Source organism: Oryctolagus cuniculus, chromosome 17 (assembly GCF_051225735.1).
Source record: "Oryctolagus cuniculus isolate XC-2025 breed Fujian yellow rabbit chromosome 17, ASM5122573v1, whole genome shotgun sequence".
Lineage (NCBI taxonomy): Eukaryota > Metazoa > Chordata > Mammalia > Lagomorpha > Leporidae > Oryctolagus > Oryctolagus cuniculus.
The window spans coordinates 62435735-62453055 of NC_142883.1; the positions used below are offsets into that span (position 1 = coordinate 62435735).

General features: G+C 45.5%; 1 long non-coding RNA gene across 1 annotated transcript in view; it reads right to left on the reverse strand.

Moving 5' to 3' along the window:
• Positions 1-17321, reverse strand: part of LOC108175821 (uncharacterized) — a 193388-nt gene that overhangs the window by 15125 nt on the left and 160942 nt on the right. The window lies entirely within an intron of this gene.

The window sequence follows — 17321 nt, forward strand, 5'->3', positions numbered from 1 at the left end:
TCACATTCTTTGTGACACTTCAGGGAAGCCAACAAACTGGAGCCCAGAGGTGGAGAGGCTGCCGTCGAGCCTGACCTGGAGAGTGGAGAGGAATGGGTATTCAGGATCCACGCAGGTGAGTGAAGGATGTGCCCTGAGGTGGTCCCAGGGACACATCCTCCTAGGGCTCCCAGGCTGAGCCCCCAGGAGCTGCTTTCATCTGAAGGGAAGGCTGGGGGTGTTGGTACGACTGGCATGTGAATGGCTTCAGTGTGGCCACGGGTGGTGTTGTTTCTGGAAGAGCCACCAGAGCCGCTCAACACCTCCCTCTAGAGGGCACTTTCCTGCCTGCCCGACATGGATGCCAACAGGGAGCCTCACCAGCTGTGGTGGGACACTAGTGTTGTCCCTGAGCTCCTCCACCTCGAGACAATGAGGTGAGGATGGACAGAGGGAGGCACCTCTGGGCTCCTTTTCATACCAGAAGAGGCCACAGATCCACCTTTGCAGCCCTGTGGGTACCTGGCCCATCCTGACACTACTTAGGGGCCAGTGCAGAACAAGGGGCTGCTGGGATTTCCCCAATCCTCAGGGGGGGGCCCTCAGCCCCTTTTCTTAGAGGGTGACGACCGAGGCTTTTTAAAATATGTTTAAACTGTTTTATTGGGGGGGATATAAAATCATCTGGTTAGCTGTCAAGTTCTAACAGAAACACTTGACATCAATTCAAAGCAAAGCTCACTTTGGAGAGTGACAGGAGCAGGGCCACAAGTCCCTCTGTTCTTCTCGTCTGTGCTCTGATTTTACACACACACTGGTTTTATGACCCTTTCAGAAGAAGTGGCTTCCATCCCAGTTCCATGCTGAAAGGTACTAAAGCAATCATGATATGGTTTTAATGCCACAAAATAACAGTTTCCAATTACATGCTTGAGATCAGATCTACAGGGAGGATAGAAAGAAGTTCTGCAAGATTAGGGAAGGAAACCGAAGAGCTGGGGAAGTTGTCTGTAGTTAACATGTGGGTCACAGGTTGGATCCTAGATTCTGATGGTGAGGTCAGACTGGGCAGGATCACAGCCCCACCCTGTGTCATCAGACCCAGGGGAGTAGGCCTTGGCTTTTTAATCCCAGGGCCAGGTTAGAACGGCTTACTTACACAAATCTACCAAAAACAGATGCTGGTGAATAAGTGGGGAAAAAGGGACACTAACCCACTGTTGGTGGGAATGCAAACTGGTAAAGCCACTATGGAAGCCAGTTTGGAGATTCCTCAGAAACCTGAATATAACCCTCCCATACAACCCAGCCAATCCTCTCCTTGGAATTTACCCAAAGGAAATTAAATTGGTAAATAAAAGAGCTGTCTGCACCTCAATGTTTATTGCAGCTCAATTCACAATAGCTAAGACATGGAATCGACCTAAATGCCCATCAACAGTAGACTGGATAAAGAAATTATGGGACATGTACTCTATAGAATACTATACAGCAGTAAAAAAATGAAATCTGGTCATTTGCAACAAAATGGAGGAATCTGGAAAACATCATGCTGAGTGAAATAAGCCAGTCACAAAGGGACAAATATCATATATTCTCCCTGATCTGTGACAACTGAGCACCTAAAAGGAAACCTATTGAAGTGAAATGGACATTATGAGAAACAGTGACTTGATCAGCCCTTGTCCTGAGTGTCGAGGAACAACTTACTACTTTATTCCTTTTAGTATTTTTTTTGTTCTATTTAGTACCATTGGTTGAACTCTTTAATTAACACACAATTATTCTAAAGTGTTGAAATTTAACTGAAAAGTGATCCCCATTAAATATAAGAGTGGGAATAAGAGAGGGAGGAGATGTACAGTTTGGCACATGCACAATCGGACTTACCCCTAATGGTAGAGCTAGAAATGTGCCAGAGGATTCCAATTCAATCCCATCAAGGTGGCATGTACCAATGCCATCTCACTAGTCAAAGTGATCAGCTTCAGTTCATAATTGATCATAATGATAGGATTAAGAGTCAAAGGGACACATAAACAAGACTAGTGTCTGCTAATACTAACTGATAGAACTAAAATGGAGAGAACAATCCAACATGGGAAGCAGGATACACAGCAGACTCACAGAATGGCAGATGTTTTAAACAGCACTTTGGCCTCAGTTCAGCCCTTAAGGCATTCGGATCTGGCTGAAGAGCCCATGAGAGTATTTCAGGCATGGAAAGCCAAGCCACTCAGGGGAAAAAAAAATGACCTAAATGAAAGATCTCTGTGAACGAGATCCCAGCGGAAAGAACAGGCCATCAAAGAAAGAGGTACCTTTCTCTGAAGGGAGGAGAGAACTTCCACTTTGACTATGGCCTTGTCTAAACAAGATGGGAGTTGGTGAACTCAAGAGGCTCCCAGGCCAGCGCCGTGGCTCACTAGGCTAATCCTCTGCCTGTGGCGCTGGAACCCCAGGTTCTAGTCCCGGTTGGGGCACTGGATTCTGTCCCAGTTGCTCCTCTTTCAGTCCAGCTCTCTGCTGTGGCCTGGGAGGGCAGCAGAGGATTGCCCAAGTGCTTGGGCCCTGCACCCGCATGGGAGACCAGGAGGAAGTTGGCTCCTGGCTTCGGATCGGCGCAATAAGCCGGCCGCAGCATGTTGGCCATAGCACCCATTTGGGGGGTGAACCAATGGAAGGAAGACCTTTCTCTCTGTCTCTCTCTCTCACTGTCTAACTCTACCTGTCCAAAAAAAAAAAAAAAGAAAAAAAAGGATTCCATAGCGTTGGCAGCTCATGACAAGAGCCTTGGGTGATTACTGACATCATAAATAAGAGTGTCAATTGTTAGACCAACTGTGCACTTACTCCTCATGTAGGATCTCTGTCCTTAATGTGTTGTACTATGTGAATTAATGGTATAACTGGTACTCAAACAGTGCTCTATACTTTGTGTTTCTGTGTGGGTGCAAAATGTTGAAATCTTTACTTAGTGTATACTAAACTGATCTTCTGTATATAAAGATAATTGAAAATGATCTTGATGTGAGTGGGATGGGAGAGGGAGTGGGAGATAGGATGGTTGCGGTGGGAAGGAGTTTATGGGGGAAAAAAGCCGCTACAATCCTAAAGTTGTACTTTGGAAATTTATATTTAGTAAATGAGAGAGAGAGAGAGAGAGAGAGAGAGAGAGAGAGAGAGAGAGAGAAATCCCAGGGCCCGAGAGACTTGCCCTTTCCTGTGCATCAAGTTCACAGTTTAAGGGGTTACCTCCCTGAAGGCTGTCCCATGAATGCCTGGGGGAATTCGCCCTAGCAAATGGGCTCAGTGACCACGACCCTGACTGCTGCTGAGATTGGGAGATCCTGAGATCAGGAGCCCTTGAGTGCTGTACTCCCACCCCACTGCCCACACCCCTGCTGCATCCCTGTCCCCCCACTGACCCCTGCTCCTGTGTCTTTCTTGCAGACATCTTCAGCTGCTCGGAAGTCTGCAGTGTGGAGTCCTTGGACCCAGAGGAGCTGGAGCTTCCCACACCATCGGAAGCTTGAACCACACAGGAGGAGACACAACAGCAGCCACGGCCCTCCTCACCAGTCCTCTGCAAGCTCTGATATTAAATCATCACCGAGCACCAGTTGGTTTCATATGGTTTTGTCTAATAAAGCACAGTGTAGGAAAACAAGCTTAGCAAAGGTAGAAGTTCAAAGGGTCCGGGAGCAGTCACCTAGTGAGTGCCCTCACCAGCACTCTCTGGAAAGGAACCGGAAAGCTGTGGTCTCCACTGAAAGTCACTGCCAGGCGTGGTCTTTTCAATCTGTGCTGCAGCAATGACTTCCTAGTGGTTGTGTTGTCTCGTGTCTGCTCCTCCTCTGGAAGGGACCATGAGGTCCATCTCACCCAGGACCTCTCATGACCACCTGGACGCCAAAGCATTTATCACCTAACGTCAGCTTGAATGGCACAAAATTCCTGACTTATCCTTTCTCTTCTTGAGTATCTTAAATACATTTTTATTCCCCTGTCCCAGACTCTCTGTCTCTACAAGACTGGTGAGAGTCTCATTTTCATTTCCTTCTGTGCCGCTCATCCTTGAACTCTAGATGCATGAACACATTTTCTTTTAATTCACAGATGCTACTAGAGTATCAGTGACATCAGTCACTCAAAGTCAGACCCAGGATTCTATGAAGTAGTGTGGGAGTATATTTCATAGCAGAAGAAGTCTGAATTCTAATTATTAGTCTAGATCACTGCATTGGTTCCCTCTTCCAGGAATCCCATTCATACACATGCATGGATTCACCTTTGGTATCTCCCTCTCGTGTTCTGAAATCTTCAGTAAACTTCCTGTTCTTAACAGTATTTCCCTTTATGTCACCTTCTGCTTCTTCTAAGGCACAGTCTGTTCCTGTGTTTCTTGTGGTTTGCATTTCAAGGCTGATGTTATTTTCTCCTGTTTTCCTTCTTCTTCCCTGAGTCCTGCCCATCCATTTCTGAGTTTCCCTGATTCTTAGTAATGATGTCCCTTCACGCTTGGTACCATTGTCTTGGTGATTTTTCCTTCATCCTGAAAGCGACTCTGCTCCACACACAAAGGACACCAAGATCAGAGTCTGTTCATGTGTGGCCTGGTTCCTTCTTTGTTTCGATTACTGATTCTCCCTCTGGTACCCTTGTATGATCCATCAATATGTTGTTGTCATCCTTTTTACAGAAAATTAGGTTTTGGAAATTCTGAATGAGCAACAGCATTCAGAAATGCCTGTCTCGCCTCACCCTGCTTTCTCAGTTGTTTCTGCGCAATGCTAAATAATACAACACCTAATCTCCTGCCTCTGTAGTTCATTGTTTCATGAACCTCCCCTCTCAATCAGTCTGACCTGATTATTCTTACTCAGTAGAAGTCCTGTTATGGAGGACAACAGCCCCCAAGTTCCCAAATCTAGATTCAGTCCCTTTATACAGAGAGGCAGTGTCAGAATCCTGGAGCTCACGGAGTTATTTCTATTGTGTGTCTACAAAACGCTTCCTCTAAGTTACTGGTTACCCTTTCTCTGTTGGTCACTATTTCATTCACAGGATCATTAGGTCTGAGTTTCTTCTGGTTTATTTGAGTCACAAAATAAACAATTAGTGTTTTTTTCTACTTATATTTGTGTCATTTGAATTTAGTTAATAATTTTCACTTTATATCAATCTTCAGAAAAATCTGGTTAAACTACAGAAATTTTTTTCATTTATTAGTGATCATTATTCCTCTTGAATTCCTAAGATTACAAGACAGATACACATAAAGTCATGTACACTTAGGCCCACAACGCTAGCACAATACAATCTTGCCAAGTTCAGACAAAGAAAGCAGGCATGCTACGATTCCTTGTGTTTGATACACGATGGCCAAGGACCCTCTTACTGATTCACCCATGTTGCCATTAAATGCACTGTTTTGAAATAAATTCTCAAAGGGAAAGAACTCCTTGACTTTTTTTTGCCCATGTAAAAAATTAATGTATAAATAAAATCCTATCATTCACATAACGTCATGAATCTAATTCCTGAGAATTAAAGATGTATGCACACACACTACAGACTGGGTTTCCTGGAAATAAAACACTGATCCTCACACATGTAAAGTTAACAGCAGGACTGTGTGAGTGAACTCCTGGTTTCCTGTAGCCTGGGGATGCTCTAGTGCTCACTCTCCATGGACTCCCATTGAAGGAATGGCTGAGCCAGGTCACAGCTGCATCTTAAGCACCCCTGCACATACACACATGCATGACTTGTCAACAAATGCAGGACAATGTCATACAAGCCCTTCCAGCCTCTGACGCCCTGCAAGCGTGTACAGATGACCTGTCCCAGAGCACTCCAAGCACAGGCTGGAAGAATTCATGGATTCCATAATGTGTACCAGTGACCTCAGAAATGCTGCCGAGGCATGCGGTGGAGGTGCTGGTCTACTCTCCTGTGTGTACGTGCACGCTAGGGATGGTTCAGATCAGCAGGTCCAGAAGTGAAGACAGCAGCATGTGGAAAAGCAGAATGGCCTTAGGAGGCAGGGGAACTCCTCATGGGTACCCTCAGAACCAGTGCTGGGACCCCGGCTGATCTATCTGTCCTGGCAGCCTTTCACTGGCACCTGTACAATTAGGAAGCATCCAGTGAGAGAGCCCAACTGGAAACAAAGTGCTGCTCTCAGGCAGCAGAACTGCTCAGGAAAATTATGACCAAAAGGAAACAGATGCATAGTCACTGCAGTGAGATCTACGAGTGGATGACAACAATGTTTTTAGATTTGGGCTGGAGCCTGGTATAGCAGGTTAAAGACCTGGCCTCCAGTGCTGGCATCCCATACGAGTGCTGCTGGTTCAAGTACTGGATGCTGCACTCCTGATCCAGCTCTTTGACATGGCCTGGGAAAGCAGTAGATGGTGCCAACAGGGCCTGCTTCAGCTTGCTCTCACTGCTCAGCAGCTCTCCACCGTGGCCTCCAGGCTTTGGATCCTGCTGTTTGCCACCTGCAATTGTTCAAGGAGGTCAAGGTTCTGTTTGTGTAAGCTGTTGTTGGTTTTCTCTCATTTATCCATTCCTTGGTTGTCACTGAGCGGGGAGGAGTCAATGAGCCCTTCTTGAAGCATGTGGTACTCGACTTCATAAGCTTGTAACTGCTTAGCGATGTCCATCTCAAACACCTGGTTGATGGTCTTCTCCATCTGTACCAAGCCCAGGTTGGGCAGTGTGCTTTTGATAAAGTTGACTATGGTTTCTAGGTTTTCCTGCTGCAGAATCAAGGGCTTGTGGCTTCCCAACAGACTCAAGACAAAATGGATTAAGACTGAAGAGAAAGGTTTCTTTTTTTTTTTTTTTTTTTTGGACAGGCAGAGTTAGACAGCGAGAGAGACAGAGACAAAGGTCTTCCTTCCGTTGCTTCACTCCCCAAATAGCTGCTACAGCTGGTGCGCTGTGCCAGTCCGAAGCCAGGAGCCAAGTGCTTACTCTTGGTCTCCCATGTGGGTGCAGGGTCCAAGCACTTGGGCCATCCTCCACTGCCTTCCTGGGCCACAGCAGAGAGCTGGACTGGAAGAGGGGCAACCAGGACAGAATCTGGCACCCTAACCTGGACTAGAACCATGGGTGCTGGCGCCGCAGGTGGAGGACTAGCCAAGTGAGCCGTGGCACTGGCCAAGAGGAAGGTTTCAAACTCTAAACCTAAACCACCTCCATCAAGAAAAAATAGGAAAAAGGATTTTTTGAATTCATGATGTTGATGTTCACTGGGATGTTTGTTGGATTTGGCCCTAAAACCAGAGAGAACAAAAATGAAAATACACCAATGTGATTACCTCCAACCACAAAGCTTCTTGACAGCACAAGAAACAACCAACAGAGTGAGGAGATGACCTACAGAACAGGAGACAACAAGTGCAAATCACTCATCTTATAAGGGGTTAACACTCAAAACATTCAAGGACCTCCAACAGCTGTATTACAAGACACCATGTAATTCCTTAATAAATGGAGCAAAGACAGCCACATACATATCTCAAAGAGTACATATACAAGTACAAAAGGTACATGGAAATACACTCAACATCACTAATCCTCCCAGGAAATGTAAATAAAAACTTCTATTACATATCACCATGCCTTTTTAATATGACTATGGTGAACAGTTAATGGGAACATAAACTGGTACAGCCATAATGGAAACCAGTAAGAGCTTTCTCAAATACTAAAAATGGGTTAAGCTGGGCCTCTCCCCTGAGAACTTTGCCTCCATATCAGGATTTTTTTTAAAAGATTATTTGAAGGGCAGAGTTACAAAGAGAGATGGAGAGAGAAATAGAGATAAAGATAGAGATATAGAAATAGAGATAGATAGATAATAGATAGAGATTGAAAGAGAGAGAGAGAGCAAGAGATCTTCCATCTACTGGCTCACTCCCCAAATGACTGCAATGGCCAGGCTAAAGCCAAGAGCCTGGAAGTCCATCTGAGTCTTCCACGTGGGAACAGAGGATCAAGGGCTTGAGCCTTCTTCTGCTCCTTTCCCAGGCATATTAGTGGGCAGCTGATTTGGAAACAGAGCAGACAGGACTTGAATGGCACCCGTATGGGATGCTGGCACACAGGCAGTGGCTTAACAACTGGTGGCTTAACACGCTGTGCCACAATGACAGTCCCTCACTCTGCATTTTAAGGCTTTCTTACAAGCAATATGACACCTGGCCATACTGAATTCCTGTAAAAATCCATTCTTAATGCAGACTAGGTTCTCAATTCTTTCTTTAGATCAGCACCTGGTCTGTCAGGTGTACTCTCTTCATTGAACTTGGCTAGTATACTGCCTGCTAATTTTCCATTCATATTTAGAAAGAAATTTAACCAAATAAGTTAAAGATCTCTACAATAAAAATATAGAACAATGACAGAAGAGATCACCAAGGACACAAAAAAAGTGGAAACAAACTGCATGCCCATGGACTGTAATAACTAATGTAATTAAAATGTCTGTACTACCTAAATAATCCTACAGATTCAATGCAACGCAAATCAAAACACCAATGACATTCTTTACACAATTAGAAGAAACAACCAAAAAATCCATTTGGAATCACAAAAGACCCAGAAGAGCCAAGCAACTCTGAGCAAAACCAAACAAAAAGCTGATGGTGTCCCAAAAGCTGATTTCAAAGCAAACTGCAAAGGTGCAGGACCTAAAACACCACAGAACTGGCACAATAGCCAACACACAAATCAATGAAGTGCAATAGAGAACTCAGAAATTAAGACATGTGAAAACAGCCCACTGATCTTTGACAAAGGCACAAAGAATATGGGGAAAGGACAGCCTTTTCAATAATGGTGCTGGCAAAACTTGGTACATACATAGAAGAATGAAATTAGAGTCCTGGGGCCAGCGCTGTGGCGTAGAGGGTAAAGCCGTCGCCGGCACTGCCAGCATTCCATATGGGCACGGGTTCAAGTCCTGGATGCTCCACTTCTGAACCAGCTCTCTGCTATGGTCTGGAAAAGCAGTAGAAGATGGCTCAAGTCCTTGGGCCCCTGCACCCATGTGGGAAGACTTGGAGGAAGCTCCTGGCTCTTAGCTTCAGATCGACACAGCTCTGGCCATTGCAGCAATCTGGGGAATGAACCCGTGGATGGAAGACCTCTCTCTCTCTCTCTCTCTCTCTCTCTGCCTCTGCTTCTGCTTCTGCTTCTGCTTCTGCTTCTGCTTCTGCCTTTCTGTAACTCCACCTTTAAAATAAATAAATAAATCTTTTAAAAAATTGGAATCCTATCTCTCAAAATACATAAATCAACTCAAGAAGGATCAAAGATCTAAATGTTAGACATGAAAGTATAAAATAGCTACTAGAAAACCAAGGGCAAGTACTTCAAGATGTTGAAGTAGGCTATGTTTTCTTGGATAGGACCCCAAAAGTGAGTGGATATAAAAGAAGTGGTATATACACACAATGGAACACTATCCAGCCATTAAAAGAATGGGATCTTATCATTTTTAGCAAAATAGATGCAAATGGAGGACATCACGCTGAGTGAAATAAGCCAGAAAGACAAATACCATATGTTCTCCCTCATCTGTGGAAGCAAAATAAAATTCAATGTGAACACAGAATGTTGATTACTAAAGACTGGGAGGGGTGGGGAGGATAGAAGGAATTTGGAAAACAAACAGGGGAAGCTGGATGTGGTTCATTAATTGCAAAAACATACAATGCTAATATGAGATGTTAATAAAAGAGAAATCCGGGTATTGGGTATACATAAACTCTTTGTACTACTTCACAAATTTTCTTTTGTAGATTAAAAAATGTTCTGGAACAAAAAGTTACCAAAACAAATAAGTAATACAGAAATAAATACATGGCTCCCAAAATCATTAGTTGCTATCAAGAAAGTATTAAATATATGAATAAATATTCACCAAATACTTAGAAACATGCCTTATCTACACACACACACAGACACACACACATACACACACACAGTCCATTTCTCCAGGGGTCACTGGTCCCTCTGTACTCCTACTGGCAAATTTGAGGTCATAAACACCCAGGGAGACCCTCCAATATACACATAATCCATGGAAACACACAAAATCCATCTCCCTGGTCAAGGGCCATTGGGACCTCTACTCCCCTACAGGCAAGTGCATGGGGCATAAACACCCAGAGAGTCCCTTCATTGCCAGCCCCAGATTCCCAAGGCAGACACCACTCACTAGACACATTCCCATGCCATTGATCCATCCCTGACTAAAAGGACCTCACTCCAAGTGGTGATACTGCCTCTCTTCCCAAGGGTATGCAACCATCTCTTCAATAAATCTCTTCAATAAACCACCAAGGCTCCAACTTGAGAGCAGAGGAGGGGCTGGAGCTGGGGCTATCCCCTGAGAACTTTCCATTACTATGCACTGTCAGGTTCCTCTGGAGACAGGCAGTACATAAAAGCATGCGGTAACATGAAACCAGGCTATAGGAGAGCCATGCCAGGTAGGACAACAGTGTGGATGATGGGGAATTCATATAGCCAGGCTAAGGCCACAGGCCTTATAAGAGAGCCGAGGCAGGCCAAAATTATTTTGTCCTAAAGGCAGGGAACAGGTTACTTAAAAGACCAACTGGGACCAGGACCCCCTGAGAACCAAGATGAAGAGCCCAGGAGACACATTTGAAGCAGAGGGAGATGGTATAGTTACGGAGCCCAAAAAAAAAAAAAAAAAAAAAAAAAAGACCAACTGACTACCTCTTTTAGTTATACTCCTAAGCCACATGCCACAGGCCTCCCCAAAGTCCTAGGTAAGAACAAGGGCCTGTATCAGCCCAGGTCACCTCTGATCTTAGCCCAGCAAGGTTTCCAGGTGTCTCTTCGTTCATCATTGAGAAGCTCAGACCTTTCTGTTGTGTATAACAAAAATAACCCTCTTGGAAAATACTTGGTCATGTCCTCTTACAATTAGATAAAGACAAGTACATAACTGGACAAAAAGCTGTCTAAAAAACCGGGAAAATTGTTCCTTTATCTGCATAGTGACAGGATTCAAGTGTGGTTGTACCACCATTCTGGGCAACACAACACATGAGACTCACCTCACTAGATCCAAGGCAGAGCGTGGGCCTAATAGCCAGGTGGGTGCATAAGCACTGGGTCCAGTCCAGAACCTCCACTGTTGGGCAAAGAGGAATAGTCCAACTCCTGGAGGGTCTGGGGATGTCAATTGACAATGCACAAGCCAGGAGCTGGTTACAGCCTCGTGCCCAATCAACCCAGGGCGCCTGTGAGTTCAGGGTTGAACTGAAGCATCATCAATCACCTGCATCTAAGAAATACGTCTAGAATAGTGCATTCCTCAACAGCACCATGCCAAACACTGGTGCACTTAACACATTCAGTGTCCAAGCAACAATCTGTGCAATATTAACTATCATAAATCCTACAGAGCATGTTCCCAGACCAAAATGCACATTCAACTGGCAATTCACAATACAAGGGTGTGTGGAATATTCACAAACACCTTGAGACCAAGCAGGAATTTTTTTTTTTAAGATTTACTGATTTATTTATTTGAAAAGCAAAGTTACAGAGAGGTCTTCCATCCTGTTTCACTCGCAAAATGGCCACAACGGCCAGTGCTGAGCTGATCTGAACAGGAGCCAGGAGCCTCTTCTGAGACCCATGCAGGACTTGGACCATTTTCCACTGCTTTCCCAGGCCACGGCAGAGAGCTGGATCAGAAGTGGAGAAGCCAGGACTTGAACCAGTGCCCATACCAGATGCCAGCACTGCAAGGTGGTGGCTTTACCCACTGTGACACAGTGCCATCCCAGCAATACTTATTTTTATTTAAAAATTCAACACCAGAGCCTGTCAGAAATTAAAAGTATTATCCCAACAAATGAAGATGAATATACAACACCAAAGTCACGAGTTGGGAAGTGAATGCAGGTCTCCCGTGTGGGTGGCAGGAATCCAGCTACTCAAGCAGCCATTGTCTGCCTCCCAGGCTGCACAGTAGCAGCAAGGTGGTCTCAGGGTTGGACCCAGACTTTACTTAGGCCCTGATATGGAATGTGGGCAAACCAAGGGACACCTTAACTGCTGCCCAAATGCCTGCTCTCATGAAGCCTTTTTCCTTTTTTTCTTTCTTTTTTACAATTTATGCAACCCTGGGTATTTTGTTAAAGCAATGATCATATGAAGAATTTGATTAAGAGTGAGGGAGATTTTAAAGTGAAATTCCTAATAAATCAATTTTTAATTTAATTTAGAACAAATATAAACTGCTTGATCTAGATATGTCACGGGATAATAATGGGATCTCAAATCAAGCATGGAATGAACCCCTTCTACTCTCAACATGTTTGCTATGCCAGCCTCATGCTGAAAATGCCATGATTGAAAACAGGTCCTTTTTATTCATTCAACTTACTGTCACAAGCAGAGAATGGCAGTGTGTGGGTCTTGGATTCAGGTTTAGAAACAAATTTTGGGACTGTCCAATGACACACTTGGACATAGAAAAGTATAGCTGTGTAGACAGCAGCCCAGCATCACGTACAGTGGGGCATGGCCTCACTCTGAAAACTATATGGTGTCCTGTCACCACGGTAATGTGCTGAGTGACATCAGCCTTCCGTTCCAACTGTCACTCTATGAGCTGAGAGGCTCACAGTTGAACGCAGTTGTGCTGTCCACATCTTCACGGCCAGAGTGGTCTGAGATGGGGAATCACAACTGCTGCTCAGCAGGTAAGTCACAGAGACCTCCACGGGGCTGTTTCTTCCAGGGGGCCAGCACGTCCTGCATGATACACTTTCCTCAGGGACTTTCACTTCCCCTACTCCAACCTGTCTACAGATCTATAAATCTGGAGGTTAGTATTACTCACTTTCTACTTTCAGGGCTTCTATTTATTTGCTGTTGTAAATATTTCCTATATTTTAAAATACACATTATTCCTAATGTCAAGTTTGCTCACAGCTATTGAGAGAATAGATGAGAGGGAAGAAACCACACTACTTTCGTCAGGTCAGGAGAAATTGAGACCAAACACAAAACAGACATCACTCAAGAGGGAACTTTCATGCCCATCTCTTCAGAGGTCACCATCTGAGACCAAGACTATAAGAACAGTGGTAATCCAGAGATATTTTTTCACATGAGAAAAGAAACTGGGATGTCAGGCTGGGATTTCCACGGGGTGGGTGAACACATGAACCCTGCTGTTTGGGGACTGTCAGGGAAGTGGGGAGGAGGGACTGTGTGGCTGGGTCAACGAGATGGACATCTGAAGACAGAAGAGAGGGGACCTACTTGGTGGTCTGCAGGGAGAAATGGGTTTGAATGCAGAAGGTTTGACAATGGGTCGACCTCTCTGACAGGAGAGGGAATGTGTCTTCTGTCCCTGCAGGCTCTAGAGAGAGGTGAGGGCTTCCTAAGGACTGAGTTTTGGTGAGGAAGGTCATGGGCACACCAGAGCTGACACAGACACTGCCCTTTCTCAGATAGAAATTTGAGGCTGCTCAGCTACTTTCTGAGCAGGAATTCCTAGTTTTCTGAGAAATTAAACCACACCAGACACAGGGTAAATTATAAAGGAAAGAAGATCCTTGAGCTCAGGGTTGTCAATGGTGGGAGTCTGGAGATCAGGTGCTCATATCTGGTAAGCGTCCCAGGTTGTATCCTACCATGGTGCACAAGTGGAAGAGCAGGACCATGCAGAAGAGAGACAGTGGGAGGGCTGAGCTTGCTTCCTGATGACCCACCCAGGTCCTGACCAGTTCAGTCCTGAGACAACCACAGGAATCCCCTTCAACTCTAATCACTGCTGAAAGCCCCATCCTACACCACCACAGTGATGGGTGTCAATGTCAACCTGTTGGAGAGGACAAACCACAGGCAAACCACAGGGAATCACAGAAAGGAAGGTCCCTGAGGCCCCGCCCACATGGCACCATTTCAGGTGAATTTCTGTTAAGTGTGCATGTGGGCAAGGCCATGGCAAGGGAAGAGAATTCATGGCTCACCCTAACATGGCACTTGCGGGGGGATGCCCTGACCACTGGGCCATGGGGTGGTCATCTGATTATGGGGAAGGCTGGGAGACAGGGGACAGTGTGAAGATGCCAGACCACGAAGGGCTCAATATGGGCTTCTCCAGACCCTCAGAGAGGAAGTCCTGGAGGGAAGTGTCCCACTTTAGGTCAGGATTAGAAACCCAGAGGAGACATCTGGCTCACAATTTCTCTTGTCTCTGACACTTCTTCCAGAACGTGGGTGTTCCCTAGGAAACCCTGGTGCTGGAGGATTTGAGAGAGTAGAGGAGCTCCTAGTCCAGGGTTCTTGGGGGCAGGAAGAAGACATCTCGGGTGTTCAGGGTTCTCTGTCCACTAGGGACACAACAGTGATCCTGCCCCTGATCCATCACTTGTCAGTTTTGGGGCTCTGGACAAGCAACGGTCAATCTGTAAACTTCAACTTGCTCAACTACAAATCACACGGAACAACTGCTAATCTGCCATAACTCAGGGCTAATCCTTGGGCAATCACAGAGATTCTCCAGGAGGTAGAAAGCTTTCTACCCATGGAAGGAGGAAGAGTGACTTTCACTCTCCCCTCTTCGGTAGTCATCCTAGAATCCTCCCTGTATTCAGTCACCCCCACATGACTCACTTATTCTTCCAGGCATTTGAAGACTGAACAAATTCAATAGTGAAGCGACAACTTGGAAAGTTTTCACTTGTTTTTAATCCCTGGAGCTCAAAACCACGAACAGAACATATCAATATTTCCACATCTCACACAGGGAACTTAGGCACAGGGGTGGGGGTGGGGATGAGGTGTGAGGGTCTGTGCAACTTTCCCAGGTATATACAGCTTCCCCCTTGCTTGTTTGGGGACAATGTTTTTCTTGGTAAGAATTGGCTGGAATTGGCCAATGGATCCATCTAGGCCTGATACCTTTTGTTGCAAACTTATGCGTTCATGTCTTTCCTAGTTACAAAGGCCTCTTCAGCTTGGTTAGATCTCAGCTTGGCTAGCGGAAGTGGTTTCTGACTCTAAAGGAATCAGTCTGTTTCATGGGATCTGTCTGCTTTGTGAGCACACAGTATGCAAAGCACTCCTTTATTTTCCATTTACTGTCCACGCCACCCATGGTAAGGATGTAGCAGTACACTGTTTCTTCTTTTTTGAGCTTGGACAGGGAGAGGTTTCACAATCTTACTGAGCTTTTCAAAGAAACGATTTTTGACTTTTTGGTTTTTGCTGTTGAGTTCCTATTTTCTATTACATTGATTTCTGAGAAAAACTGCCATTTTTTAACATCTAATTTACATTAATTGCCCTTTGATCCTCTGGTTTCCCAGGCCAAAAGAATCCCTTATTATCATAGGGCACCTTCATTTTCTAATATATTTCATTAGTGGCACCATTTTCCTTCTCAGCACTGCTTCAATGCAACCCACAAATGATGTTTTCGTTTTGTTTTGTTCACAATAATTTAAATTTACTACAGAGTCTACTAGGGATCCATTTGTTTTGGACAGTATGTTATTTGGCTTCCATACTTGCTGGGGAATTTTCCAAGCAATCTTCCTTTATTGAACGCTAGTGCAATCCCTTAATGACTTAGTAGCATATTCTGTATGACATGCAATATTTAAATAAGTACAGTGTGTGATAGGGCTCACACTTTGGTCTACCTTGGAAACTTCTTCATGTGAACCACAGAATGTAGTTCTCTTGATTGAAGGTGCCTGTACTGGTTTTTAGGGTGGCCATAACTAAGGACCAGGTTGGTTGGTTGGTTTGAAAAGCTGGAAATGCTGTCTCATGTCTGAGGGTTGGGTGTCAGAAACCAGGTGTAGGCAAGGCAGACTCCCTCAGAAATCCACCAGGGACAACCTTTCCTTGCCCGTTCTCAGCTTCCTCTGGTTTCCTGGAACCCAGGGCTTCCTGGATAGCTACAGCAGTGCTTGAATTTCTTCCCCCACCATCTCCTGGCTGTCTCCCGTCTTGGTCCTGCCTTTTCATCTTCAAAGAACACCCGCAGGTGTAACTACACCTTCTCCAATATGAACTCAGCTTAATGGATTCAGTCTCCAATGACTCAAAGGTCCTGCGAGTGAAGCATCTACTTTGGGCAGATGATGAAGCCCGTCAAGTGTTTACTTGAAAGGCAAAGTAACAGAAAGCAAGAGGGAAAGACAGAGAGAGAGAGAGATCTTAAATCCTTTGGTTCACTTCGCACATGGCCATTATAGGCAGGGCCAGGCCAGGATGAAGCCAGAAGCCAGGAAATTCACCTGGGTCTCCCATGTGGGTAGCAGGGACTTAAGTACGTGGGCCATCTTCCAGTGCCTTCCCAGGCACATTAATAGGAAAATCAGCCGGGTATGCTGATACAAGATGCTAGCATCAAATGGGGTGGCTTAACCCACTGCCCTACAATGCCAGCCCCCAGCTTTTTGTTCTTACAAATCAATGTTAGAATTGCCAACCTAGGCCGGTGCCGCGGCTCAATAGGCTAATCCTGCATCTGCGGCACCGGCACACTGGGTTCTAGTCCCCGTCGGAGCGCCGGATTCTGTCCCGGTTGCCCCTCTTCCAGGCCAGCTCTCTGCTGTGGCCCGGGAGTGCAGTGGAGGATGGCCCAAGTGCTTGGGCCCTGCACCCCATGAGAGACCAGGATAAGACCTGGTTCCTGCCATTGGATCAGCATGGCACACCGGCCGCAGCGGCCATTGGAGGGTGAACCAACAGCAAAGGAAGACCTTTCTCTGTCTCTCTCTCTCACTGTCCACTCTGCCTGTCAAAAAAAAAAAAAAAAGAATTGCCAACCTAAATGGACATGTGGAAAGCTTGTATCTTGCAGGCACACAAGTGCCATCTGTGCTTTATTTGAGGGCAGTTGCCTCACACACTATGTCCCTTCAGGCTTCCCAAGGTCAGCAAGAGGAAAGACTTGTGCAAACACGGCTGTCCCACAGTGACTTCCTTTCTCTGATTGCAGATGACCTCAAGAGCAAGTGAAAACCCTACATATTCTAGAATCCCTCCACTGCTGAGGAACGATCGAAGGGATGGGAGAGGGAACTTCCTGCCTGCTTTCTTCTGGTGATCCAACCTGATTCCAGTTTCTTGGTGGAAAAAGGACTGGGGGTGTGGAGAAAGAAACTGATGGGCCAGGGACATCTATGGCTACATATGGCAGGCCCTGGAAATAGCTTTGCCATGTAGATGGTGTTAGGTTTGTGTGCATCAGTGTTGTGAGATCTATATGAGTGGTCATGAATGTGTTTGAAAGCATTTGTGTGTGT